The 22,304-nt window shown below is 36.7% G+C and overlaps 1 protein-coding gene across 2 annotated transcripts in view; it reads right to left on the minus strand.

Moving 5' to 3' along the window:
* Positions 1-22,304, minus strand: part of Plxdc2 (plexin domain containing 2) — a 407,901-nt gene that overhangs the window by 247,159 nt on the left and 138,438 nt on the right. The gene's annotated exons all lie outside the window — the stretch shown is intronic.

Genomic DNA, 22,304 nt, shown 5'->3' on the forward strand with positions numbered 1-22,304 from the left:
TATGGCCAGGATGTTCCATTAATACAAGGACATATTCGAAGAAACCAGAATGTGTTCAAAGGAGTTTCTAATACCATTGTATTAGAAACTTAAAAGTACAGAAACTAACTAAAGGCTACTGCTACTAACCACAGGCAAAACTGCCTAAAATATATTCTTTTCAACTCACAAAGGTGCTAGTAATAGGAGGAGAGGGCAGATTTGGTTTTGCAGGGAGCCTAACTGGTCCTCAGAGCCTGATACTTTTGTAGATAGAGTTCTGAGAAAGACACCTAACCTTAAAAAGGATCATAGGGACACAAATAACCAGAACTCTATAGAAGAAAGCCAGGGGCCAGGGACATGCAGAATTGTGCCCCATTCACTGAATCTTAGGCCAAATAAAATCCATGTACAAAAAAGGGTCACCTGTGGTCCCCTAGTCCTGAACACATCTAATCAAATCAGCATTGTCATCATCACTTTGGAAAATGTTTCAACACTCTTGTCCCTCTTGTATGTCCACTGTCTGAGGGAATGAGGGAAAGAATGAGTGAACTGCTTGCTGACAGCCTCTTTGAAGCAAGGATCACAGGGTCAGACGCAGTTTCTGCACAAAGATTCAAGGACGTGGGCTGCAATTTTTCTGTTTACACTTGCTGGTGGTAGGAACCAGCACAACTCACAAAAGTCTCTGTGCTTAGTTTAGGCCATATTTTAAATGGAAATGAAAATATCTTGCCTGAAAGAGCAGACAGCTTTGCCTAAGAATGTGTCAGGCTCTAAGACCTATGATGGTAGGCAAAGCTGCATAAAGCAATTTTATTTGCTTTATTTATATGTCTTGCCTCATTATCAAAAATATATGAGGTAGCTTCCAACAAAGGTGAGCAATAAAATTTTATAACAACCAGATAAAACCTCCTAGCACAAAACTTAGGTCAACTCAAGAGAGGAGTGCGTGCTGGCATGTGGGGTGTGGCAAACCGTATTACGGTGAACAGCGAGAGTTTGGGAGGAGGGGAGTGAAACTCTAGACAGGAGCCTGTTAGAAGGACGATACTGTAAGAAATGGTGACATAGGTCATGCGGTACATGGATTAAATGGACCCAGATAGAGAAATGGCTTTAAAAAAATATATACAAAAAGACAGGCTTCCAACAGAGAAACATCAGTGCTTTAAAATATAAATCAGGTAAAAACATATAAAACGTCAAAGAATTTGTCTTTATTAAAGACATCAAACTTTCAAGCAATTCTTCCTTCTCCCTTCCTCCCTTCCTTTCTTCCTTCCTTTCCTTCCTCTCTGCCATCTTTCCTTCTATTGTTTGTTTTATGTTGTTACAAAATCTGATCATGTTACCAAGGCTGGTCTCAAACTCTTGGGTTCATGAGATCTTCCAGCCTCAGCTTCCTGAGTAGCTGAAACTGCAGGTAAGCACCACCATATTCAACCTCTTAGTTTTTTTGATTGTTTTGTTTCATTTCTCTACCATTGACTTTACCATTTTCTCTTTAGCTATGTATAACACTGGACAAAATATACTTCCCTTGTAGTCAGCAGACCAGGAGCCCTAGAATAGCTCCCCGAATCCTGCACAGGACAAGGGCAGACAGAATGACTAAGAGAGAGACTTTTGTGTAGGATTCTATCCTCAACTTCCTCAAATTCCCTTTTCCACGCCTCCTCTTTGCCCTTTAACCTAGAGAACAAATGCAAAGGAGTTTCAAAACTTAGGAACGATGATGTTCATATTGCACTTTCAGGATGACAACTGAGAATTCTGATGAATGTGTCCAGCTCATTTTTAGCGAAAGCGTCAGAGATAAACTCAGCACACAGGTGGGCCTCTTGTGTAAAACACAGACCCATGCTTACTGTGGCAGTTACAGGACCAAGTCTCTAGACAGCCAGCAGCTGTTTCTTTCTAGTCATGTTGTTGAGCAATATTTTCTGATTTTTGTCACTTTTAATCTGTTTCTTTTTATCCCGTATATCAATTTTCCATAGAGGAGGCCCCCACCCATGCACACAGCTGACAGGATCCTGCCTGGGCAGCTGTCCCACTGATGCCACAATGGCCCTCTGTCCCCTCTCTTCTTTTATCCTCCTTGTTCCTCCTACAATCTGCTCCCTCAAACTCTGAAAACCAATGATTTGTTCCCTCTAATTGTGTTTACTGAGAGTAAACAGGATCTCAGGAAGGCCTGAGAGGTTTTCTAATGAGAACATTTGTGAGTCTGAGGCTGGGCCACTGGAGATATATCCCTTGGGCTGCCCTTTGCAACTTCATTGTTTGTCTCTGGTTATGTCATGAATGAGCAAGCTTTACACCTGTGCGTAAAGAAAACATGACCACATGGTCATCGTTCAGGAGTACATGGTTCATCAAGACTGAAGGATGAAACCAGCTTAGTCTCTGATCCCATTCCTAAATGATCTTTGGAGAAGATAAAACGAATCGAAATGAATGTTTCATGGAAACAAAGACTGGAAAAACCATAGCTTGGGCATAATTGTACATTATTCTTCCATGTTTCATGGGCTATCAAACTCATAATACAAATATTTTAAATTATTCTTTAAGGTGGCAACAGAACACATCACTCAGAGGGAAGATGTAGAGTTAGAAGGGATCTCATTTTTCTCTTCCCAGCTGTAGTGAAAACAAAAGCAACAGGAGGGAAACTCTGAATAATCTGCTTGAACAGATTGTTTGTTTTCTGCCTACTGTATGTTAATTAAACTACAGACAGAAAACATTCAAAGATAATTTCCTCCAATGTATTTGGTTATATGAATTAATCAGCTAGCTCACAGAAACATAACGTGTATTTAATGATTTCCATTTGGATATTAAAAAAGCTTAAAAATATGCATATCTGTACCTAAAATCTATAAATTGATCTTAACACATCCTTAAAATAGTGTTTGATTAAAATAGCAGGTACATTTTTACTGAAGAAGATACTTCATTATTTTTTCAACATTATGAAATCCCATAATATCCAGTTAATTTGAGAGGAGACCAAGGAACTCATGTAGATGTTCACATTATTATTTTGTAAACCTTGAAATCTCTTTTGTGTCATCATATATGATAAAACAAAATAAAGCAAAAGGAAAGAAGGGCTAGGGATTTGGCTCAGTGGTTCCGCCACCTCCCTCACAAGCACAAGGTCCTGAGTTCAATCCCTGATACATAAAACAATAAATAAAATTGTACCGAGCAGGGTTTATTTATTTTACATCATATCCTAATTATTTTTATTTAAATATCTCATATTGAACCATAATTATGTATTGCAACCATTTAAGCCCATTTATTGACCCTTGCAGATAAACCCTACACACCATAAATACTTGGCAAACCACCAAAACAGAAATGCATATGTTGACATGCAACTGATACAATTAGAATCCATGACCACTGTACCTCTGGACACCAACTTCCTCATTTTACTTGTGAACAAAATCACCACTGTGAATCCTCTGTAGGATTATTCACACTCTTACCGGCAAGCAAACTTGCTGGCTAGATTCATCTGAAAGTAGAAAATATTTGGCTCAGGAGACTGCCATATGGCTTTGCATCTCAGTTTATTACAGAACTGAAGAGGAAATTCTGTAAAAATATTTAAATCCTTGGTAATGTCCAATAATAAACTGACTACCCCAACTGATTTGGAGGTTTTCTTTTTTTTCTTTTTCTCTCTTTGAGTTTATTGGTACATTTTAGGTATACAGTATAGTTACATTCATCACTGGGATCTTGTGCCTTTACATGACAGGTCTTGGTTCTCATTTTATCCCCCATACCCCTGTCCTCCCTTCACCCCCTCCTCCCTTCCCTATTTACAAATACTTTATTTCCATATTTTCATTTTCTCCTATTTTTTCCTTATTACCTTTCCCCTCCCCTATCCACTTCCCCTACACCATTAGCCCTTTTCTTCCTATCTCACATTGTCAATTATATCATTAGGATCTTAGGTACTATTATAGTTTATTCACATCAGAGAAACTATTCAGTATCTACACGTGTGACTTATTTATTTCACTTAGGAGTATATCCTCAATATGTCTCCATTTTCCTATGAATGACTCTAATTTCTCATTCTTTATGGCTGAGCAGTATTCCATTTTATAGAAAAACCATATCTTCTTTATGCAGTAGCCAACTGATGGGAAAATGGGCTGTTTCCAAGTTTTAGCTATTACAAACTGTGCCACTACAAACATAGATGGGCATATATCACTGTGATATGATTCTTTCAATTCTTTTGGAAAGATACCCAGCAGAGGGATGGCTGGGTAAAACGGAACCTCTAATCCCAGCTCTTTGAGATATTTCCATAGTGGTTGTACCAGTCTGCACTCCCACCAGCAATGGAGAAGCGTTCCTTTCTCCCCACAACCCTGCCAATGTTTGTTATTAGTTGATTTCTTAATAGACATTATTTGTGGGGTGAATTTGAAACTATACTACAAAGCTACTGTGATAAAAACAGCATGGCACTGGCAAAGAAACAGACCTGAGGATCACTGTAATGGATTGGAAGATACAAAAACAATTCCAGTTGTACTCAGCTGCCTCATCTTTGACAAAGGAGCTAACCATCCTCACTGGAGGAAAGATGGCCTCTTTAATAAAGGGTGTTGGAAAAACTGGATTTCAACCTGCCAAAGATTAAAACTAGACCCTTATCTTTCACCATGCACTAAACTGAAATCCAAGTGGATTCAAGATCTAAATATTAAAAAAGAGTCACTAAATTTGCTAGAAGATAAGTTAGGCAGAACTCTTGAAGACATTGGTATAGGAAAAGACTTTATGAACAAATCCTCAGTAGCATCGGAACTAGCAGAAAGAACCAACTACTGCGATCTCATCAAAAGCTTCTGCACTGCAAAAGAAACCATCAACGAAACTAAAAGACAACCTACACTCAGGGAAAAATTTTTACCAGCTGCTCCTCAGACAAAGGATTATTATCTAGAATATATAAAGAACTCAAAAAAATCAGTCCCCCCAAATATAAAGACCTGATTCAAAAATTGGCATCTGAAATGAATGGACATTTCTCAGACAAAGAAGTAAAAGCAGCAAGTAAATATATGAAAAAATGTTCCACATCACTGGTCATTCGAGGGATGCATATTTGGAGGTTTTTACTGAGATATCCTTACCGAGTTAGGTAGCCGTAGGATACAAAGCTTAGAAAATGTTCTGTCTTGAGGGATTAAGAGTTTTGTGTAGAGCCTAGCTGTCAGATTTTACTAGAACTCTGCAGGAAATATGTGGCTCCCTGGGTCTTTTAATGAGTCCTAACTATCCACCCAACCACAAAACACTTCAAGCTTTCACTCACTACTGCTCCTTTATCTTCCTATCATGCCTGGCGTTCCCACCATACCACCACTTCTTAATAATCTTACCAACAATGGTCATAGTTACATTTGTATAAATGAAAACTCTCCTCTCAAACTCCCAAAATTTGGGTAATTGATTCTTCCAGATGACACTTAAATATTTTTTAGGTGAATCTTTCCTTGACTCCCCCAAGTACAAATAACTGAATTTTCTTCTGTAATACAGTGACTCCTCTTGCTTGACTTTTGAACACACATTTAGGCCTACTTCCACTTGAAGATGAGATTGTGGAGAAGAGCTGACCAAGCATGTGTAAGACTTGCTCTCCTTAGTGTTCTTCATGGACAGGCTCTTGGCTGGAATTTGGGGGCTTAGGAAGAGAAAAGGTTTCCAATCATTCCTTGATAATCATGTGCCACTGTGTTCAAACTATTTGGGCAAATAATATGGCTACGCTTAGCACCTGTCTTTCTTCTAGGCCTCTGGAAGCCGGGTACATGCTAGATAGGACACAGCTATGTAGCCAGCTCCCAATAAAACCTTGGGGACTAATGAACTTTCCTGTGAACAACACTTCAGGTACATTGTCACAACTTGGAGAAATGAAATGTGTCTTTCAAAAAGTACTCTTGGAAACTTGCCCCTAGATTCTCTAGACATTATCTCATGTGCCTTTTTTCTCTTTCCTGTTTTTGCTTTTATCTTTCTGCTGTAAAAAGTCATGATCTGAGAATGAGTGTACTCTGATCTTGTGAGTGGACCTAGTAAATTAACACACATGGGGTGATCTTAAGGATTCAACACACGGATATTTCAGAAGAGTGACCCTTTTTTACTTAACGTTTTTCGGTCCCATTTGTATAAGCACAGACACTGGTATATAATAAGTATTAAAATTTTTTGACTAACAAATTAATGAATACATGACTGATAGATTACTCATCTCAGTATCTTAAGTTTTTTGTATGCGATCTCTACTGTGACTTCTAAAAATTTTAATCATATTTTTGAGTAGTGAAAGAAAAATGTGCAAGAAAATTGCAAAATCAAATCCTAAAAAGTTTGTAGTTTTGAGATAAACTTGACTCAAAAACAGGTTACAGTCCAGTGGGTAATGTCCAACAATACTACCCTTATAGTTCATCATTTCTTTCCTCTTTGATTCATGAAATTAGTAAGAAATATGACACAGGTCTTTGAAGAATGTAGGCATGGTCTAGTAAGATTAAAAAGATATGAAGTAGATGAAAAGAAAATCTTAATATATATAATTGATAATGTAAAATAGGAAGAAAAGGTCTAAAGGAAAAGGAAAAGGGGAAGTGGGAAGGGTAGGGGAAAGGCAAAAAGGAAAAAGAAAAAAATATGAGAAAAGGAAAAAGTGGAAACAAAGTCCTTGTAAATAGTGAAGGGTGGAAGGGGTGAAGGGAGAGCAGGGGAATGGGAAAAAAATAAGAACCAAGATACATCGTGTAAAGGTACGAGATCCCAATGATGAATGTAATTGTATTATATACTTAAAATGTTCCAATAAACTTAATAAAAAAAACTAAAAGTACAAAGTAAACAGAGAACTACTTTAGAAGTTAATTCACTCTCTAAGACAAGGGAGAATTAAAGCCTGTGGAGTCAATCAGAGCATGTGCATTAGACAGCTTCTACTCTGCCTTTACCTCTCTCTCCCTTCCAGGTCATTGCAAGGTTCTTGGTCATTGTAGAGTACTTTTTGTTGTGAAGCTTTTGGCAGTTTAAGGAAAATGAAAGAGAATGGGAATATCTACGATGGATCTGTTTAATCTTTAAGAGAATCACTTTAGTAATCTGTCTCTATACCTAATGATCTAACACAAGAAAATAATCAAAATCAAAAAGAGCAAAAAAGTACAACTAAAAACTACATGCTGAATTAATTGGCACTTTTAAAAGAATGTTTCATAAGTTTTCTGCTAAGTAAAATAATAAACAGACATTTTAATTTGATATGTAATAATGATAAATGTTACAATGGGAAATATAAAACATGTTCAGCCTAACACACACTCGTTAAAAAAAGAAAGATAACTTTAAGGGACAAGACACTTTACTAAAATATTCACAATGAGAAAAAATACAACTGTGTTAAGGGTTATGAACAAAGATGTTTCATGTATTGCTTGTAATAACAGGCTAATGATAGTAACAATGAAAACTACCTGTTTAGGATTATTAGTTTATTTAACACACGCAGTTGCCCCACTCAAAACAGGAGGACACGGATGCATGCAAGAACATAAGAGACAGATAATCACCAGCACTCTGTTTAACCTTTCAGGAGATCAAGTTAGCAATCTGTCTCAAAGCCTAGTGATATGACATAAGAAAACAATCTAAATGAAGAAAAGTAATACAGGCGAATGTGCAACTGAAAACAGCAAAAATATGCAAACAACCCAGCCCAGGGAAACAGTGTGGAAGGTTATCCCACCATGCAAACTCTGTAATGTGAGCCTGTTAATATGAAAATGGCACAGACAGTAATGTCACAATCATTTTTCTGACATTTCTATAATAGCTTGAAGGTTTGGGAAATAGCGAAGAATGAATAATCTTGTTCATTGAAGATTTCTATTAAATGCCCAATAATTTTTTTTTTAAAAAACAGAATTCAAGTAGATTTTAACACCTATTTTACTCTGAAGATGGTAACTTCCCAACATACAATAAAAGGAACAGGGATTTTTTTTTCAAGTAAATTTGTAGGGAATGAGTTCACTTTCACATGTGTGACAATCTGTAAGTAATCTATAATTAAATAAATAACATTAATTAAAGCTGAAACTATCTTTTTCCCAAATTTCTTGTGACATTCCAGAGAGAACATTATAACATAAATCCACAAATCACACAGAAGTTTTAGGTATAAAATCTCATACCATTTTTAGATGAGAGGATGCCACTTTATACTTCTGTTTCCACATCTATAAAATCTTTTATTTCACTGTCCCACTATTAAGCTAGCTATCTTGTTAATACATTTCAGGCAAGTTGGGGTCATCTATCAAAGAATCTTCACTTTTTTTTTTAAAGTTTTCTAATTTATTTGTGAAGATTCAGGTTGTATAAGTGCGCTGGTTCCATAGCATAATAAATAACTATAAGGAACTAGTAAAATTCATCATTAGCCACCTAAGCCGCCCTGGCTACCTGTCTTGGGAGTGGCTGATTTTCATATGAGGGCTTGCATTAAGAGCTAAGTCTCTCCCCATGCATGAAAAATACGCCTCTGTCAAGCAGGGGAGATAGAAAATTCTGTAAACAAGGACCAGTCATGGCCAATAGGCTCTCTTGGGAAAAGCAAAATTTCAAGGCAGAACAGGCCAGATGGAATCAATCCTTACAATGATGCCCAGCATCAGAGATGATGTCCAAATGCCTAGAGCCCAGAACACTGAGGGGCTTCTATTAAATTAAGTCTGCCAGATGTCTGGTACTCAATCCCATTCCATGTTGTCATCAAATCATATTCTGTTTGTGGAGTCACAATGTTTAATGGCCTGATGTTGAGTCTGGGCTGATTTAGCCAATGACTACAAATGAGAGCCAACACATGGACTCCTGTTAAATTATATTTTATAAATTGTATCTTATTTAAATCAAATAAACCACACCATGATCAAAAGAGCACATTTCTATAGGTTACATGCCCTCTAGAGATTTGTGTCAACTTGGGTATTGGCCAGTGACACCTCCAGTTTCTTTCTCCTAAAGTTATCTTTTATTAAAAATAAACAGACAAACAAAAAAACGTGGTCCGAAGGTTATAACTACATAATTTCAGACAAGTCACTCCACTGCCCTAGGCCCTGAAAAGATGATGTCATCAGTGGAAGATACCCTGTATCCGTACACTCAAATCCAGTGTTGTTTTTCGGAAATTTGATTACATGATTCTGAAATTCAAGCTCAACCCTTGAGTGATAAACTGTCCCCCTGCTTTGCATCTCCATTTAAAAACATAGGCAATGCCATCCACATAGTACAGCCATTAAGGGATAAATACAGCAGTCCCATCTTTCCCACAGCGGATATGTTCCAAGACCCCCGGTGGCTGCGTGAAACCTCAGGCAGTACTGAACCCTACACTTCAATAAATTTTTTATCTCAACAAAGCACTTTTTTGTTTTGGTTTGTTTTTTGGCTTTTGGTTTTTTTTGAGACAGGGTCTCACCATGTAGTGACACTGACCTGGAACTCACTGTGTAGCCCAGGCTGGTCTCGAACTCACACTGATCCTCCTGCCCCAGCCTCCAGAGTGCTGGGATTACAGGCCTGCGCCACCACGCCCAGCTTCAACAAAGCACTTATCAAGCACAATGGGCATAACTTTGTAGTTTAAGGTGTGACCAAAAAGGAAAAAAAAATTTCTTTTTCCTTCTTCAAAATTTCACAAGTGAAAGATTCATTCTTAACATAGATATTAGCAATACCAGCACATGATTTTTTTTTCCGCCTTAAGAAATCAAGAACGTTCACCTTTTCACTTAAAACAAGATTTTAAAGCCAATTTTAGGCATATCCACATTGCTTATATCACTAATCTTGTACTTTGGGGCCATTACCAAGAAGGATTACTTATACTGATCAGATAATCATGATGAAAAGCTTCTAAGGGGTGAGAAGTGCATACTGTGAGGATACAATGGACAAAGGGTGTTTCACATTCCAGGAAGGAGAGAAGGGCATGGCATGACATTTCATCACATGACTCAAAAGAGCCCATAATTTAAAACTTATGAATTGTTTATTTTTAGAATTTTCCAGTTAATATTTTCATAACATCTTTGGCTGTGAATAAATGAAAACTATACAGAAAGCAAAACTACAGATATAGGAGGGTTACAGCACATGATTTGATAAGGCTGTTAGGCCTCTGTTCAGTTCTGTGACCTAGTCTGTATCTATTATAACTAACCAGATAATGGTAGGTATTAATTATTGAGTAAAGTTGCAAAATACAGCCAGAAAAATCTACTTTATGGGCTTCCTGTTATGTGCTGAGATTGAACGTACAGGAGAAACAAAATAAACACAGACTCAGAAAGATCTTGGTGTAGTTGGGGACTCCGTGAACAAACACAGAAAAACAAACACATTAAAAAATCATTACATTTTCAGTAGAAAAATAAAATGAATAAATGGTTTATTTCTGTTTGATATATAACCACATGGCTAGCAGGAAAATTACTAATAACCCTCATAAACACAAAACTTATGTATAGTTGTAAAATGAAAATCACATCTGATTTATCTTTATAGATACAAACAAATATATTCTACCAATAAATATGAAAACATTTAGTCCTCAATGTTTTTAAAAACATAGGCAAATCTTATAAACAGATAATTCAGAGAAGAAAAATATAAATATAAATATGTTTATATGTGTAGCATTTAAGAAGTCAAAGATATGAAATAAAATAAATTCTTATCTGTACCGCATCCACAATGATTTAAAGTGAAGTTGTGATTGTCAGTATGCAATAAGGTATTTTTGAAACAAGTATTGAACTCTAATTTTATACAGTACTGCATCTACTAAGAGTAGAGGAATTCTAATTTTAATTAAAATTATATTTGTGGCTAATTTTTCTATCTCTAGGAAAAAAGTTTTTCCCAATGTTTGATACTGTGGACACATTTTTAAATATACAAAATTATGAAGAATAAACTACCACATAAATTGGAAAGAAAAATATATACGTATATACAGTCATGCAAAAGATAAAAAAGAGATAGAAATATATTGCAGTATTATCAGCCCTTTCACCTAAAATATTCAAGAGGGCTACTGGTTGTTTGATTTGTACTTTTCACACATCTGTATTATACACAGTGTGTGGCTTTTGTAGTGAGATAAAAAAGACACTGTCTCTTTCTCCAAAGTTAAGCTCATTCGTTCATTCTACCTTGATAAAGCCTTCATCATCACCATCACTTCATTTTCCTACAAAGAGACAATGACTTACTTTGTCCACAAATTAACATTTGCAAACTTTGCAGTCAGATATTTCTATCTGAGCAATTTATACCACAGAGGGTTTTCTTCTTCATGGGTAGCCGGGTAAAGCCCTGATTTCAAAGCAGTTTTCTCACCTCGACAATTAATTGAGGGGTATTTTAATGACACCTCAAAAGTTTACTAATACTCCTTGCTGTGCCCTCATTATATTGCAATTGTTGATTAAATGATCTTTTCCACCAACCAATCCACAGGAGAGGACTTCCCTGGTTTTATTTGTCTCTGTGTCCCCCGTGCTCTTTTTTCGCTGTTATAAAAATGTTCTCCTAACTGCCCTGGTTCCAGCCTGTCCGTTCCCCTGGTCCACATCATTTCCTGTTTGGGCAGTGACATGCTGGTCTCCCTGCTGGCAACATGTGCTTAACACAATCTTATTTCTTTGCCTAAAATTCTTAGCCTTGACTACCTGGGTATTATTGGGTCATTTCTGGAGAAAATTAGAACCAGACTTGCCAATTTCTTTGCAATTTCTTATACTTTCCTCACCTCTTTTCCTATAAAAGATCAGAATTATAGAACTGTAACTTCAAAGTTCCTTAAAAGGTTCAGAGAAATTAATACAGCAAGAGAAAGTAATTTTCTCCATGTTATTCTACTTCTCACATTTGATTCATATATTTAATGAAATAAATCTCTACACAAGCTTAGAAACATATAGCAATCGGCAAAACCACTTAGCTCTGATATTTCCAAATAACTTTACAAAAAAATATTTCTATGTGAAAACTCACACAGAAGATGTATGCTTCTGAATATCAAAGATAATAGTAAAGCACGGGATTTATAAATGATTGGTTAGTTACAGAAGATAGCATGCAATTCTTTAAACCAAACTGATGCATTGTAGGTGGTAGGTAGATTTAGAAGGCTTTACACACAGAGATGTATTTATTAAATAGCTTTGAATGTCTATTGTCAGCTCCCATTCTCTTTACTCATCCAATTCCCTTTATGATTAACTCAAGCTAGCGTTACACATGAAATATTTCAATATGGGAAAAAAAGTATCTTTATGTGAACTTATGATTTTGAGTTAGAAACAAGTCCTTTCCCAGTCTCATGTTTGGGAAAACTTTAAGTCAAATATTGTGGGAATGATGAAAGATAGAAAATTAAGCAGCAATATAAATTTAGTTAAGAATTCTAGGTTATTCCCAAATGGTATCCTATTTCACTATTTTATTCAACTAAATTTAATAAGATTTTTTTTTTACATTTTTGGAGAAGAGAAATATTTAAATTTGAATATCAAATAACATCCATTCAAATAGCAGTTTTAAAATAAATTTCCCAAGAATTTCTAAAATGTCAGGAATGTCTGAATTCTGTCATTACTTTCCTAAATAACATTTCCTAATTAAATTGCATGATTGCATATATTTATGCTGATTACACAATTTAGCGAGCATTGTAAATAAACCACAATCAACAAAATTACATTAAAAAAAGAAATCAAGACAGTAAAACCTTTACTAAAATTAGATTTCACTTTTTGTGACATATTCCAAAGATATGCCAACAACTAGTTAAGGATTAAGCCACAAAAATGTGACAGAAATCCTTATTTCAATGGTAACACATTAACCACTTAAAGATTATTAGAACTCTGACATTTTTGGAATCCAGTTGTATCCCTCTTCCAATTGTTTCCCTCTTCCCTTTTCCTTTTAATTAGCTTTCTGTGAAAGGGCTTTACTCACAAAAGTAAATTACAGATATACTGGTACACTAGAAAAAGCTGTGTTCTAAGTACTTCTTACAACATAAATTTAGGAAAAACTCCTGTGGCTGTGGCCCAGTTTAGCACATGACCAAAGAACATAAGTGATTTTCATAAAATAATTTAAAAACGATAGCTTTCATTACTAAGCAAGCACTGCGTGCTAGGATATTGCCAAAGATTATATCTTTATGTACTAATGCTCAGTAAAATACTAACACAAGAACTACTTTCTTCTAAAAATAAGTTGTAGTCAAGGAACATGGGTTTAAGAAAACATGCACCAGCTTGGCAACTCACAAAATGATGGATTTTTTACAATCTCTTTACAATAATATTACTAAAATGTCCATACTCCTCAAAGCATTCCGCAGATTCATGCAATCCCTGTCAAAATACCAATGATGCTCCTCATAGGAAACAAGAAATCCTAAAATCTATATGGAACCACGAATGACCCTGAATGGCTACAGCAATTCTGAGCAAAAAGAACAAGGCGTTATGCATTACCTGACTGTGAATTACACTGCAAAGCTGTAGTAATCAAAAAAGCATAGTACTGCAGGCATAAAAGCAGCCACACTGAGCAAGGAAACAGAATAGAGAGCCTAGAGCAGTGGTCGGAAGCCTATGACAGGTGTGTTATTGTGTTTTTCTTCTAAGACAAAAGCTATTCATGTATGAATTGTTTTGTCTAAACTAAGACCCCAGTATTCAAATTCATTTGCAGTGTTGGCATTTTACATTGGCATTTTGGCATAAATAATGGCATTTTGCCAAAAATAGGATTGCAATTTGGTTATACTCATTTCTAAAAGGTTCCATCATTGGCCTACAGACATTACAATGCATCTATAGCCAATGGACTTTCAAGAAAGTAATTAAGAATCCACACTAGAGAAAGGTTGGTCTTTTCAAAATACCATGTCAAGAAAACTGGGTATCCACACCAGAAGGATAATACTAGAAGTCTATTTCTCACTAGTTATAAAATCTTAACTCAAAATCAATTAAAAACTTAGTTGTAAGACCAGAACCAATGAAAATATTAGAAGAAAACATAAGGGAAATGCTTCAAGTCATTGGAACGTGCAAGGAGTTATTCAAGGCTCAAAGTTATTAATGCAAAAAAAACAAAAATTCACAAAACCAAAAATAGACAAATAGAGCTAAAGCAAACTGAAAAAATTCTGCATAATGAAGGAAACAATTACCAGAATAAAGAGACAACCTAAGGAATAGTAGAAAAAATATCTGCAAGCTAAAGATATAATAGAAGATTAATATTCATAATATATGAAGATCTCAAAAAACTCAGGGGCAAACAAACAACTTTCGCATAAATGGGAAACAGATCTAAACAGATATTTCTCAAAGAACTCAAACAAAGGCCCTGAGGTATATAAAAAAATGCCCAACAGTACTCATCATCATAGACATGCAATCAAAGCCACAAGAAATATCACCATATTCCAGTGAGTATAGCTATTCGAAAAGACAAAAGTTAAATGCCAATGAAGAAGTGGAGAAAAGATTATGATAACCCACTCTTTATCGCTTGTGAGTAGGATAATCTTGATGGACAACAGTATGCAAATTGCTCAAAAATTAAAGAGCTATCACATGAGCCACCAATCCTAATCCAAAGGCAAAGAGCTCCTCATGATAAAGACCCATCTTCATTTCCATGTTTATTGCAGAACTAACTACTCACAATAGCTAAATTATCAAAGGAACTGAATTATCTATCGACTCAGGCGTGGATAGAGAAATTCTGGTACCGATGCAAAATAAAACACTATTCAGCCAGTTTAAAAAATGAAATCTTGTCATCTGTGACAGAATGGATGGAACTGGAGATCATTATGTTAAGTAAAATCGAGGCACAGAAAGTCAAATTCCTCATGACCTCAATCAAATACAGACTCTAAATGAGACGACCTGATAGAAACCAAGAAGTGAAAGGTGGTTATCTGAGGCCAGAAGAGCAGGGCAGGCAGGGCAGGGTGGTGGAGAGTTGTAAAGTGGGGAGTCAGTACAGTTTAACAAAGGCAAGTTCTAGTGCTACTGCACTGGAGGGTGACTAAGTGACAAGTCTGTGCTGTATATCAGAAAGCTAGAGGAAAGGATTCTGTGTGTTTTCACTGTAAAGAAGTGATGTATGTTTGACACAGATAATATACTATGGAAAGAAAAAAAGAAAAGGACAAGAGAGTAAGGAGTGAGGGAGGGAGGGAGAAAGGAAGGGGAAAAAGAAAGAAAGGAGAGAGAAAGAGAGAGAGAGAGAATAACTTTAAATTTAAAGTATCCAACATTCTCTCTGGGATGCAGAGGGCAGAGTTCTCATCTTGATGAACTTATTCTTGGATCTTTATCTGCTGTCTGCACATGTGTGAGTACATGTAAGTATGAATGTGAGTGTATTTATGCACACATATGAAGTATAACTTACTCATTTCATTCCATAAAAATGTCTCTCTGTGTCGTTGATGTGTATTACATTTACTAGACAATCTGTCCTCATTACCAATTGACTGATTTTCAATTGCTGAACATTTAATTTTATTCTGGAAGCTAAAATTGCCTAAATAACCTCAATTATTTTCTCAGGAAATATTCTGCAGCAGAATCTGTGAGCTATTGGCTTTAGACTATATCAATTTACGTGCACATCAGCAGGACGGCACAATGGATACGGGATTTGCATCATTCCTTGAGTGGTGCATTTCAAAAAGCTTACACATTTGTTGGGTGACAAATAGAATCTCGTGCATGTGTGTGTGTGTGTGTGGGGGGTTGCTGGAGAGCAAACCCAGACTCCTGAACATGATAGGCATGCATTCTACCAATTAGCTGCATCCCCAGCCCTCTCACTACTTTAATTTACATTTTCAGTTGCTAAGTGGGCCAGAAGCAACTTTATTAGATTACATTTATAAATAGAGCTCAACCAGAATGGTTTTCTGCAGCTTTCTTTTCAGCATGTACCACTGGAAAAGTACTTCACAAACACACAGAGCTCGCTTTGGCCCCCTTTGAAGATCTGAGAGAAGAAGACCACCTCCATCTGATGGTACCACTACTACCACATTTCCCTATTGCAACTTCTGGAACTACTGCCTCACCTACAAAGAGAAGTTCGTCCACTGTGTGCATTGCTAATCCAAGCCTTGTTCAACGGACAAATTCTTTATAAACATAAATCAAAAATTTCCTCGACTTCTAGGTTCATCTATACTATTGAATGAAGAGTAGCATACTACCTTTGCTACAGCTTGAAAACATACTTTACAGACATTTGCTTTTGTTGTTTAACTCATTCTATATTAGGTTCATCATTTCCTATATTTTTGTGAAGCCATCTTGACTCAGACTAAATCACGGTAAAGTAGCTTTATATTGCCATACATCTGAATATGGTATTAATAATTTAATCCTAATTCCAAAAGTTGGCAATGTATACAATTTCAATTTCATTGAGTAGATTAAAACTACTAGCCCCAAAATAATGATACTGAAAGCAATATAACATTTAATTTTAACACTAAATAGTGAGACATGAAGATACTTTATCCTAGAGTATACAGTTTAGAGATCATGCCACATAATAAATATTTCATTTTTACTATTTCTGTCATATGAGTTCATCCTAAAATCCAGTATGAAGTAAATATTTTATTTTTGATACTTTTGACATAATCCTAACTATAACCTTGAGTCAAATTTCACAAATAGTAGATAATGATACGAGGATTATTTGATTTGAAGAGAAAGGCTTAGAAACGACCCCTATAAATTACAAACGGTTCACCGGAGAAAAGTACAGACGACAGAACAAGAAGTAGGGAATTGTTAGCGAGGCCAGGGGAGAGTGCACGTTTCTATAAAAGACTGGAATATTCTTTTCCGGAAGACATACATCTCAGGTATTTTTCAGTTCTGTATTTCCTTAATCATCAGGTAGAGACTCAAAGATTTGCAAAATCTGGTCTCCAAAGTGCTAACAAACACAGAGGCTCACTCATATGGCAGATTAAATTAAGCCAAGAATGGAAGTCACAGGAACGATGAACCGCAGGCAGATCAAGGACCATGGGACTAAATACATTCAACCGCGGCCACAAGAAGATAAAGTGTAATTTAGTTAGAGCACTCTAAAGTTTAAACTACATATGACAGTGAAAAGAGGAGTAAGATGCAAAATGGGAAGTAAGGTCCTGAACTCCTCCCTTGATTTTTTCTCTTAACAGAAAAATAACAATAAATAAGAAACAAACATATCAAAACTCAGAAAATCAATCTAAAGTACGACTTGAAATCACAATGCCAAGTAAATCACATAGGTGTAAACATCACATAGTTTCTCCTATAACTGGAGAGAGAGAGAGAGAGAGAGAGAATCTTTTTCAAGAGAGTGGGACCAAGAAGTAGAAGGAGGAATTAAGGAGGGGAGGAGAAGGGACATAAAAAGATTCACAGTGTGTCAAATACATGTATAAATTACCCATGAGGAGTAGGATCATAATGTACTGCACACATGGGCAAATGCAAACTAAAAATTTTTTTTTCTGGTACCAGGGAATTGAACTCGGGTCCTTGCGCTTGCAAGGCAGGCCACCGAACCACTGAGCTAAATCCCCGGCCCGAAAACTAAAATTTTAACAAGATTTAAGCTCCACCTCATCAGTTCAAGATACATATGCATGCATTCCGACAGTCTGAACTAAAGCAAGGGTATGAAGTTAGTGTAAAACTATGTAACACGGCAGTGAAATACACATGACATCGAAAAGCCAGAAAAGTAAAAGACAAGCTAGGGAAAGGAAAAAGAAAGAAAAGAGATTTTAAGTGCAGGTATTTAAAAAGGTAGTAAAGTGGAAAGTAATTTGGAGAATTAGAGAAAGTGGAGTGAGGTCAGCAGCTAATGTAACGTGAGGTCCTTCTATGGAGGTAGAATAACCTGTTGCATGCCTAGTTTCAGGCCCATCTTTCCGCATCCTGTAGCTGGACAGGATTAACCTTACTAGTCATTTTACCCAACATTGAAATCTTTATACCGGCTTTACTGCATTTATACATCAACTAATATAAGCTTAAGGATGTTACTACTTGAAAAAGGAAATTGAAAAACTGAGATATTACTAAATGTGTGTGTGTGAACCGTTTCCCACTTTGAAATTCAGTGCCAGTTGGCTCTTAGCTCTTCCAACGTTCATGCACAGAAATCACGATTTTCCTTGAACTCTGAAAGTAACGCACCTGCATCTATCCTAGAATAAATTAACACATATTGACATGTTTTTATCTACACAGATAATGTTCTTTCACACTTTCCCGAGGAAAAGCAAAACACTCTGAGACAAACTTTCAAGCATCCTGCTCATAGAGGTTGGCATGTGAACGGAGAGGAGAAAATACATCGCCGTGTTCACACGTTAATGTTACATAACGTCTCACATGAGACACACACTTCCGGAGAGCTGAGCTTTTGAACCTGTCTTTCGTTATGAATTACTTGGCTGGGTGACAGTCAGGAAGCCTGGAATCTGCTTTTTTTTTTTTTTTTTTAAGGTAACATCTTGCAATGCTATTTGGAATGTGGAAGGAGTGCTTTGTTCCTTTCTCACTTATCAAAGATTTCATGAGGTTTAATTTAAATTAAGTCAAAAATATAGTCTCTGGTTGTATAAACCTTAAGTTTGTTAACCTGTTATTGGCTTTTAAAAAATCCCCGTTTAGAAAACTGACTTAATTTTCTATCTATATGTAAATTCCAGTTTCTGAGCTTGGATTAGGTCTGCTCAGAGAATGCTGATCCTTAACTATCTATATTTAAAGTCACTGAGAAAGACCTCGGAGCAAGTCCATGGTACGTGTGCCAGAATCAGAAGTGGAAAACATTTCAAAATACTCTGCAAAATGCCTAAGTTTCCACTAAAGAGAAAGGTTAACCTTCTCTTCCACTTATGGTAAAATTGCTTCTCATTCATTCACTTGTGCATGAATGGAATCATATTACTTGCCAGCTTTAAACTTTGCATGGGTTTTCCAGGAGGGCGTGTTCTACTAGGGCAAACACCAGGAGAGTGCAGGGGCAGGAGGCGAAGGTCTGAGACAAGAAGTAACAGGCAGAAAAGCATCGCCCAGGGTCTTGGATAATGTTAAGAGAAGCTGAGTTTCATCCTGGGGCAGTTGGAAAGCCAGTGGGAGAGGTTAAGGAGGAAAACTCAACAATGAAATACCTAGGATTATTAATTCGCCATTTCATGACCAGATGCTGCTCGACGTACAACAGGGCTACGTTTCAGTAAGCTCGTCACACACTGAAAATACCATCAGTAAAAAAATGCATTTGTTACTCATCCTACTTAGCCCAGACTCTGCCAAACATGCTAAGAACACTCAAGTTAACCTTTTGCTGGGCAGAAATCAACGGACTTGAAGTCGATTTTCTAATAAAGTATTGAATATGCCCTGTAATTTATTGAAGACTGAACTGAAAGTGGAAACCAGAAATGACAGTATGGTTACACTTTTGGATTTAAGTGGAACCACTGTAAGCAGGGGCAGCCTTTATTTAATAAGACATATGAAGAGTTTGACTATGAATTTTCCAAAAGTAACATCGTCAGCAACTCAAAATGAAAAATGAGTGGCCAAAGCCCATCTTTGCCATTGTCTTCTACAACGGCAAAATGAGTGCATAAACTGCATATGTTAAATTGTCGCACAGAGAAGCAAAGTAACCTAATTCGTTCTATTCTCATTTTTCTTTGCTGAATATTCTAAAGGGAATATGCCAATAGATATAGAGAGGAGAAACTTACTTTTGAATTAAAACCAAGGACAAGCAGATGAAATATCCCAAAATGTGGGGAGATGCATTGTTCATAACCAAAAACAGTGTCAGAGCCTCAAATAGGACCAAAGACTTTCAGATATCAGTGTACTTATCACACTAATAGTTTAGAAATCCAAAGAGAAATGGTGTTAATATTCTCACTAAATAAGAGGCGTTCACAGTTGTCATAAATGCTCAAAAAAACTTTGTTGAATGAGTACCACAAGATTGCTTCAGGAAAAAAAAAAGTCAAATGTACAGCTTCCTTCACTATGAAAGGGGAAATTGGGGATATCTTAGAAGTTGAACTTTAAAAAAATGTCTTCACTTTTCCTAAAATTAACAATAAAGATGTATTCCAACTAATTTACAAGCCTTTAGAACGTGACAGAATCTCCTAGTACTTCTGCAGATTTCTCCAGCCTGCCCTTCTCAAAGACCCCAGAAAATATTGAAGCTGACGGACCACAGAACTGAGCTTGGAGAAACACTGCTGCTCCTGAAACACTGAATCACATTTCTCCTGTGTCTCTGCAGTAGAAGATCCTATATTTATGCCTTTCAGATGACTTCCAAAATTACATGGGGAGCAAGAGAGATAACAGTATGGTCTGTGGATATTGGCTCTGATTTTATTCACAAGATGGAAAAGCTGTGTTCACATGCTTGGAAGCTGATATCGAGTCATCTGTGTGTGTCCCTCTGAGAAGCGCTTCCTTAAATACTACCTACTTTACTCTTCACAGCCGCCCTAAAGTTATATAAGACAGTGTTACTGTTCCAATTCTATAGATGAAGGTTTAACTGCAAATGAGTCACGTACCTTGTGCAGGTCCTACTGCCCCTCCTTGGCCAGCTGACACCTAAACCTGGGTCTTCAAATGTCAGGGTGGGTTGCAGCTCCCACCCTAAGGCTAAGTGTGCTGTCCTGGTGCCATTACATAACTAATTGCTGGGTTGTCCGATGTCATGACTCTACTCATGCCATGCTGTTAGTCACTCCTTTTACTGGACTCTCCACACCAACTTCAGAACTTCTGCTTAGAGTCCAGTGTAACAACCAGCAACAGGGACCTTTTGAGATGGGACACACGATGGAAATTCAAGATAACAGGGCCCAGCATTCTCTTTAGAACTTTATTCTCATGTAGAAAATCCACCTATAAATCTCAAGGTGGTATTCCCTGCTCTTTCCTTCTTGACATTGACATTTAAGGGAATAGGTAGTCATGTCAAATTGGTGGCCCCTGTCCCAGGAAGAAACTTATCACCCTACAGTTCAGCCTGGTCTCTCATATTGCCAATATTGGGATTAACTGTTAGAGTGACAGGCTTGGCTGATAAGGTACTCGAGAAAATGGACTCTATTTCTCAAAAGGTCCAGAACTCACCTGAGGGGAAGTGAGGAGTCCTTGTTAAAATGTTGATCTGACTTGGTGTGTGGAAGAAGGACCTAGAATTCCTCATTTCTCACAAGCTCCTGAAGCTAACCATCCTCTGGCCTGTGAACCATATTTGGAGCGGCAGGACTAGAGGAAAGACTGATTTAACCAAGGATTCCAGAAAACAACAGGAACCAAATGGGCAGGGGGCAAACAGAAAGAAATAAAGCTGCATAAATATTTTAATCTCACTCTTATGTCTTTTTTTCTGGAATTACCTAAAATTACTGAATAAGAGGAGCTTGATGGCAGAAGGCTTAAAGTCTTCACCCTCTCCGCCTGTACTGCCCAGTGGCCAATTCCTCCACTCGACTTTGAGCTTCAAAAACATCAAGTACTGATTTACCTTCAAAAAAGTAAACCAAAGAAAAAAAACATTAGAAAGCCACACATATATCAACGTGGGCATACTTGGTTAAAGAAAATTGTTTCCTCCCTTCTGTTTTTCATGAGATAATCGAATGTCTTCTTTCTCAGCTGCCTAGATTAATTTAGAAAAAGGAATTAACTTGAAAATGGAATTCAGCAATTACCCACTGCACACACAAATGCTATCGAACTTATCGGTACTTATTTGCACCAAGTGATTCATTCGGGGAGAAATAAAGACACAGAAATTTCTTATTTTGATTAAATGGGAATTACCTAACGAGATATGCTACTTAAGAAAACAATTATATCACTCAATGTTATATAATTTTAGATTTAAGAAATACTATAGCACATAAAAATGGGTCTCCAATTATGTTAACATTAGAAAATTGATGATCCTTCTTTTTTAAACATTGATGATTCTTGGGCCGGGGATTTAGCTCAGTGGTTCGGTGGCCTGCCTTGCAACCGCAAGGACCCGAGTTCGATCCCCAGTACAAAAAAAAAAAAAAAAAA

This window comes from Fukomys damarensis, unplaced genomic scaffold (genome assembly GCF_012274545.1).
Source record: "Fukomys damarensis isolate Sample0158 unplaced genomic scaffold, DMR_v1.0_HiC HiC_scaffold_37, whole genome shotgun sequence".
Taxonomy (NCBI): Eukaryota; Metazoa; Chordata; class Mammalia; order Rodentia; family Bathyergidae; genus Fukomys; species Fukomys damarensis.